This window comes from Berghia stephanieae, chromosome 2 (assembly GCF_034508935.2).
Source record: "Berghia stephanieae isolate SIO BIC M18660-M18661 chromosome 2, UCSD_Bste_1.3, whole genome shotgun sequence".
NCBI lineage: Eukaryota > Metazoa > Mollusca > Gastropoda > Nudibranchia > Aeolidiidae > Berghia > Berghia stephanieae.
This window is the reverse complement of record NC_088361.1, coordinates 94,890,359-94,899,110: the sequence shown is the minus strand read 5'-3', so window position 1 is coordinate 94,899,110 and position 8,752 is coordinate 94,890,359. Positions and strand designations below refer to the sequence as shown.

General features: G+C 34.5%; 1 long non-coding RNA gene across 1 annotated transcript; it reads left to right on the top strand.

Annotated features, from left to right (window-relative positions):
• Positions 1–1,202: 1,202 nt before the first annotated feature.
• LOC144965915 (uncharacterized) lies at positions 1,203–5,330 on the top strand. Its single transcript, XR_013644124.1, has 3 exons — positions 1,203–1,353; positions 2,920–3,050; positions 5,205–5,330. It is a non-coding gene; the product is annotated as an uncharacterized LOC144965915 (long non-coding RNA).
• Positions 5,331–8,752: the final 3,422 nt, after the last annotated feature.

The following is an 8,752-nucleotide window of genomic DNA, read 5'->3' as shown; positions in this document are numbered from 1 at the left end:
CGGATGGCAATGTTATGAGCTTCTTAGCCAAGAGCATACTATCTATGTGGGCTAAGATTGAGAGTAATGCTCACGATCTGTGGATTGTGGACTGTTTTATCCGTCGTTAGGCAGTAGTTAAGTAGTTAAGGTGGCCATGGGTCTTCGGTTCACTCTCAGCGGTTGATTTCAAGGCCGAAATATTCTTATTATAAATTTTCGAGTAAAAAAAAAAAAAAAATCTTAAATGCATATTCGACTGGTTTTTATAAACTATAAACTATAACTGACGTAATTTTCAAAAGTGCATGCACTGTATTTTGATTGAAGAACTGAAGGCTCAAACTATAAGATAATAGTAAAAAGGTCATCCATGCCAATAGCTTTTCAGGTATAGCAACAAGAGGTCACAGAGGAACCATCAATTAAAGTCTGGTGTTAATAAACACGGATCGGTTTCAGACGGTCAAGATAGTTACTATCGCTATCTCCTTTTCCCACCTCAATCAGTCAAGCCCAACTCTAAAAAAAAATTATTATAAACACGTAGCAAAGGACACTATGCATGCATACAATCATAATTTGGCAAAAGGCCACGCACTCGTTTGATAAACAGGGGAGGCTACTCAATTTTTACTCATCACTCATTGTGAATTGACAGCTTATTTCCTTTGAAAATGGGTACGTCAAGCGTTACTGAGATAAAAATTGATGTTGCTGGGATTAGAGAGTTTTCCCGATTTACCAAACAGGAACTTAGGCTAGGTTGTCACGAAGAGGTGAAAATCGGAGTGGGATATGTAATCCCGACAAAGAAGACACCTCTTTTTTTTTCCAATGAGTAAGAAATTTATCCCCAATCACTCATTCAACGGATCTGCACTACGGGTAACGCCTTGGTTATCCCAGTTTTTTTTATCCTCAAGATAGACACAAAAGAAAATATTCTATTGACTATGAGAAATGGAATTTTATTTTAATTTTACTTGATTCGTGTCAATTATTTGTTTGTGAAAGGAGATTTGCTGGAATGGTTCAAATTTATTGGTAGGTACCAAGAAGTGAATACACACGCTGGTAGGTACCCATCATAGATGACACAGTAGTAGTCTGTGATACCCATCACTCTCCGCCATAAATTATTTTGGTGGAAAAAGGGAATGATAATACTTTGGCGAATGCATCATAACACGAAGTTCGTGAAATAATGAAATTACCGTAAATACAGAAGAGTGTGGATATGAACTTCCTGTCACCCTTTTCACCTCCATCAAATCAGAGAAATTGAGAGAAACAAACAAGACTTGTAAAAATGTCTTTCTCAACAGAAGTAGCCAGGCTTTCAGTATTTTCGCAACGATTATTTAATAATTGGTAAGTATATACTTGATAATAGATTTTCAATCCATTTACTAAAATCAGAAGTTTAATATTAGTATTTAAAATAGTTTTCATTTCTTGAAGGGCAATGGAAAGTGTATGATGATGGCACAGTCCAGATTTCGGGATTCGAAGTCAGGTTGAAGTTGAAAATGAAATCGGGAGTGTTAATAATAATGAGTACTCTCATTTTCTCTTCTCACTCTCTCTCTCTCTCTGTCATTTTCTACTCTCTGTTTCATTCTTAGTCTTAGTTCTCTTTTTCTTTCTCACAACAATTGATTTTTACACAGCCTGCCTACAGTAGATGAATACCTGCCTATAGCTAGGTACTTTGGTAAAAAATTCAAATTGGATTGAGCTCAATGAATCCTATATCATTTTAAAGTGCTTTTCAACACGATTCTAATGATACCAAAATTGTGAAAATCAGATAAGCAGAAGAAAAGTTATGTTAATTTACACAGTTAATAACATCTACAATGACACACCACTGTATACTTCTGTACAACTAATGCCAACTCCAAACTGTGTCTTTGTTGCAGGCTTCATCCTTAGGTTCATTGCAGCAACATGTCAGATACAGTGATTTATTGTTATTTTTTTATTATTACAGGGCAGCACAGAATTCTCGAACAAGTCGGGGTCTGACCTATTTGTTTTGAGATTTCAATGATGAGTATTTTACGAAGAATATTAAGATGAATGTGAGTGTGGTAAATGTGGGTGGTGTTGGTAGGGCCCAATCATAGAGTAGAGATACCTCCATTTTTATCTCAAACTCTCTGGTCAAAAGCCAGGCTAGCTTGGCTTTGGTAAGCAGCTATCATTGGTTTGGTGCAATCTAAGATGACAAAGCCAGCATGTCGCTTTGTTGATTACACACCCTGCACACAAGGACATTATCTATTTATCCCGTGCCTAATCACTATCACTCATCACTTATTTTCCTAGTGGTCTCCTCTCATTTCCATCTCCTCCACCCCTGGTTACTTATTTGATTTTACGAAATTGAAATAGTAACAGCCTCAAACTCATCATTGCCTCGCTGATCTCCCAGTGTTGACTTTATTGAAGGGTGTCGTTATCCAGAGGTTAACATCTCTATCCATCCGATGCAAGACATTAAATTATTTGTGAGAGGGGTCATGCTAGTTAAATGTGCTTTGAGCACCCAACACACGCACACACACAAACACAACGCCACAGGGAGAGCGGTGGCATTTTTCATTTCTGCTTAAAATACAAACAAAAGGCAAAGATTGTTATCCTCAAGCATGCAAGTGAATGTCCAGTTTGTTTGAGATTTTCGCGTCAGTGTTAGCCTTCTAAATTGAATTGTTTTAGGTTTTCGTTTTGCCATTACTATGCAAATAGAAGAATGATAACGGAGAAATGAGATATTATTATTATTATTATTATTACATATTATTATTGCCCTCAATAGCATAGAATAGTATCCTTAAAATGAAAATTTAGATAAAATATGGATTTCATATTATTAGTTTTGGTTTAGATTTCACTGTCTGCCTATTACAATCTTGATGTTGAATATTTCAGGGGCAAATCCATTGCTGTATATGTTGGGGTCAGTACAGCGACTTTCCTTTACATCACCGACTGGAAAGTCACAAACAAGGGCATACCTTACTATGGCAAAAAGTTTGATGATGAGGGAAACTTGTGAAAAGGTAGAGTTTGATATTTATAATATTGTACCATTATTTTTTTTCATTTAGGTCTACAATTAATCACTATTTTCAAATATCTATAATGTTTTAACGTCAAAAGTATAGAATTTTAATTTCAACCTTAAATTTGTGATTTTTACTCACACTCACTGTGATTATAATTTGGAGTTTGATTTTATCACAATATTATTAATATTACTCTATGATGATAATAATGATAAAATAATAATAACAACATTAACAATGATAATAGTGATAATAATAATAATTCTTCTACTACTCCCACTACTACTGTTACACTACTAATAATAATTATTGATATAAACTGTTATAATTAATTTTGATATAAAATTATTATATAACTTAATAAAAATTATAAATTAATAATAATAATACTAGTAAAGTACCATTCTGTGAATGGGACTTAATATTTTACTATGTCTAGATAATCATTGACTTATGATTCATTTGCCTAAAAGAGTAATTTCATATATTATTGACCCAGATGTAATGTAATCATACTTTTCCAGGATTATCGTATAACATAATCTCATCTTTTTGAAAATAAAAAATATAAATACATAATTTGTGATATTTTTGTCCTGAATAGTTTTTGCAGTAATCTTTGTTGTCTAAAGGTTAATCTGGCAAAGTTTTAATGAATTGATGGGGCATCTATAAAATAGTAGCTCTATGCATGGGAGAATTTAGAAACTTAAAATGTTGGATTTGGTTTTGAATTTAGAACCAAAACTTAAGTAAAGTACTGAATCAAGAAATATTAGAAGGTATTGCACATTTTTATCTAATCATTACGTAAGTAACTGGTAAAAACACCTTTTTGGTCTGAACCTCCGGGTCTAGCTACATTTTATTATTATTATTTCTGTGAGATTGGAACAGCTAAATGATAATGGTGATGATAACAATAATAATAATAATTGTTTAAAAAAATAATATGAATAATAATTATATATATATATATATATATATACAGTGCAACCTCGATATAACGACATCGTCGGGACTGGGAAAACGTGTCGTTATAGAGGGATGTCGTTACAGAGAGGTTTCCTATGTGTGTATATCAGGAGGTGTTTTGGGTCTTGTGTAGTGAATGTATACTTTTTCATTTTCCCTCTGTAGTTTATCCGGGCTTGGCACTGGCATGTATTGTATTCATCATACGCATACATGGCCACATTAAATTTTATTTTTATTTTTCTTCTTTTTTTTTTTTTTTTTTTTTGGTCTTTTTTTTTTTTGTGTTTTTGATTTATTTTTTGTTTGTTTGTTTTTTGTTTTTTTTTGAAAAAGAAGCGTTTTCATTGGCAACAATAAGAACTAGCTCTGGGCTTATTACGAGTAGACAACATACATAGAATGGAAGATACCACTTGTAATAGTTACGAACAATTTCATGGTAGACAAACACCTTCAAGGTTTGTCGGACCAGAAATGTCGTTATACAGGGGTTTTGCTGAAATGTACGTCGCTATAGAGGGTTTTTTATTACTAATGATATATAGTAAAATAAAATGGGACCTGAGTACCATGTCGTTATACAGGGAATGTCGCTATAACGGATGTCGTTACATCGGGGTTGCACTGTATATATATATATAATATATATTATATATATATATATTATATATATATATATAAAATATATATATATATATATATTATATATATATATATATAATATAATATATATATATATATATATATATATATATATTTTATATATATATATATATATATATATATATATATATATATATATTATATATATATATATATATATATATATATATATTATATATATATATATATATATATATAAATAATGATAATATATACAGAAAGGGTTGTTATTACGTTCAATGGGCACACACATTTATCTCCCCTCCCCTCCTTCGTCCTCACACACAGAGACATGCACATACATATACACATCAATGAATATTAATGAAAGTTGGCAGCCAATTGTAAAATCGATTGGATCACAAATAAATTAATATCTTGCATCGGATGGATAGAAAAGTTAACGAACTGGCTAATTTCATAGCTGAAAGTAGTCTGGTTTTCTCTGTAGACAATACACACATGAATACTACCACATTAATATGGTACTTATTTTTCATTCCACAGATACCCTGTCGTAGATTGCTGACTGAAAGGAGTTTGTGCATCTGTATTTGACTTTGATGATTATAGTATAGTGTGAATCATGAGTGATTATCTTAAATTAATAATAAAGCCGTGATCATGTATAGCTACTGGACAATTCACTTTTTGATTTGTTTTTGAATTTTCTGCTAGATCTGACAGGTCCAGGTCAGGAGTGCTCTACCAATTGAGCTATATGGTGTGTGGTCTGACTAAACCAGTCCGAGTTAACAACACAATATATGACCAACTGTCTCAAACGCGTATTATGTCAGAATAGACCTTGTGTTGAAAATTGATTTAAAAATCACTAGAATTAGAATAGAAAAATTTGAGCTCTTTGATAATTATATATCGGAGTGTCTATTCGTCCTTCAGGTCGTATTCATAAAAAGTGTCTAGCCGACCTTCAGTGCTTATGCATATGAGGTAGGCATGAAATACGCACAAGGCAATTGACAGAAAGGCTGTTGTTTATATTTGTGACCCATCGTCTCAAAACAGTATTATGTCGGAACGAACCACATGCTTAAAAGTCATATTTCCGTTTTGAGCCTTGTCTTGCTCACACTGACATAAGACGTCAGTTACACGTGTGGTGAATAGGATTTCCCTTCGGGCAAGGGATTGCTGGTCATGTGTAGGCCCATGGATAGCTCTACTTCATAAACTGATAATCATGCTATCTCTTTTACATCTATCCTTCTTGTAATCATTAGTCCTTTCCATGCCCTTGTTCTGGAATGAGATTTGTTTTCACTGCAGTCGCGTACAGGATCCTTTTCTCTAAGAGGTATCTTTTGGGTGCATTGTAAACTCTAAACTGTTGGGCCCCACTGCCCCCCTCCCCTCCCCATCAAGTCGTTATGGCAAGGCACTCTTTCCTCAAACTACAGTTTCCTCGAATATTTTTGCATGTCCCAAGGAGTTTGAGAAAACGGTGCTGGAGTATATTCACTACTAATAACTATAAATTGTAAATGAAAATAACAAAGAGTTGATAGACAAGGAAACAAATATCCTTTATCAAAAAAAAAAAGAGAAAAGTCTATTGATTTGACTGTCTCCCTCCCAGCTAAGGATTCCCATCAGGAACATGAAAATAATACTCGACTAATCTCAATCCAGAATAAAGACAGAGAGCGACTTGGAAAGGGAATACGGATATGGTGGATAGAAGCAGCAGCACGATTGATCTCTCTGCCCACTTCTGGAGTCAGAAACACCCACCCTGCCACCTAGCAGTGAAAGGTTGCTAGATCTGATAAAAAGTACAGTAGAACATGAAAGTAACGTACTCGGAAATAGCGAGTAAAATCTAAATCCCTGTTTTTTCCCCTTATTTGAGTCAATAAAATTAGCATGAAAGTAGCGAGTATGAAAAAGAGGTCAACTCGGAAATAACGAGCATTTCCTGCCCCAGCCTAGGACTGCAAAACAAGAGACAATGGCAATTTAAATATTTTTAGCCTAGCCTCTTTTCTTTTCTTGTTTTTCGTTACGAGTAATATTACATAATAGCCTAGTCTGTAGTAGTACATAATAGGCGAAACAAATTTGGGTGGGGGTTGGGTTTGTGTGCGTATTGGGGGTGGGAGTCAATTATTCACCCAATGTGGTGCCACGCGAGGTAAGCACATGTCAGCATGCCTCACTTCGCAGCATCGGTCAGCGAGTAGCATCGTTAACGATCGGCGAGAGAGGGGAGTGTGGAACCATTATTTCAATGGGTCAGTGATTGAGTGATGCGCTTGCTTACCTCATCAAACATGCCGAGTGAATACACACACTCACACGCACACACACACTTCTATGTTCTTGTTTTTTTTTTTGGTCATGATTTTACTTGAAAAAAAAAACAAAAACAACAAAAAACCAAGCATTCTGCCACTTCTGTGAAGAAATTGAAATAGGGGCGACGGCTTTTACTCGAATTACACACTGAGGGGAATAACCAGCAATATTATAACCTTTCCTGGCAACTCGGGAATAGCGAGAACTCGGAAATAGCGAGTAATCAGGAGTGGACCCGTCGAACTCGCTATTTCCGAGTTCTACTGTACTTATGATAGAATGATAATCGATCAAAAATGTAACAAGCTACAGAAAACGGAGTAGATATTGGCTCCATGGACCTTATGCAGACTTACCAACTTTTTCAGACACAAAAACGAAATTGTTTGTTTGTTTTTAAGGGTTTTACGGCGCTTGCAACACATTTAGGTTATATCAGCGCCAGTAAAAAGGAAGAGAATGGGATAGTAAAAAGTTCTAGAATTACAATTAAAGTATCCAAGAAAAAGTAAGACAGGGGAACTGGGAACAAATAGGGATGTAGATTCCAAGTGATTCCAAGAGCACACCAACCAATGTACTTAGTTTGAGATCACCTATAAGTCTCATCCGGACACAAACACAAAATCCAACAAAGAGGAATACACTCAAATGCTTACATTATACATTGAAAATAACAAATATAATAATACATAAGAGAGAGATGATTTACAAGGAAAAAAATATCATCTCCCAAAACAACTATTAACTATGTATTTGACTGCTTACCTCCCAGCTAGGACTCTGGCCAGGGCCAGGACAAAACCAAGTAATCTCATTCCAAGACAAAGACAGAAAGCATGTTGGAAAACACTTATAAGGGGATAGAAGACACAGTATGCAGAGATGCCAACCTAGCCTTTTGAAAACCCATATTTTCAAGATCAAAAACCTGTATTTTAGGACAAAAACCTGTGTTCACTGCGCCGTGCAGAAATCGATCTCAACGCGAACAATAGCAAGGCAAATTATCTCAAGAAATCTCAGAAAGACAAAGAAAATAAGTTCTGCATGAAAACACTTTTCGCGTTGTGATCATAATTTCGTGGATTTTTCACTTCAACCAAATCCCGTATTTTTCATGATAAAACCGTATGCCCATATTTCAGAAGAAAAACCGTACAGAATACAGGAAACCCGTACTGGTTGGCATCTCTGAGTATGTACCTCCCTGCCCACTATGGGAGGTCAGGAACCCCACCCTGCAAAAACGAAATGTTTTGGGCAAATCGTCAATTTAAAGATCTGATACTGACAATGATGATGGTGTTTGTGATTGTGATAAATGTATTAATTTGACAAAATAATCCTTAAAAACAAAAAAAAAGTAGCATTATAGTTCAGCAGTTGGAAAAAATGAAAAACGCTTAGAATCTAGTCAAAATGATGTCATACCTAAATGTCTGTTGATTGATGAATGTCTGTTTCCATTGTGAATAAATATCACACAATATGTTCATTCTTCTTCTCCTTCACATGATTATAATTTATAACATTTAATCTGCGACTAGAAGGCGAATAGTCCACAAATTAATACATTTATCACATGGATGCTGATGTGGTTGTTTTTTCTGAAGTATTTTTTAAAAAACTGTCAAAAATATAATAAAAATTGAGGAAATTGGGAAGGAGAACAAATACTAATAATATCAGAAGATCAAGTTTGGAGAGTTGACTGGCCTATTTATGGCGCTGAA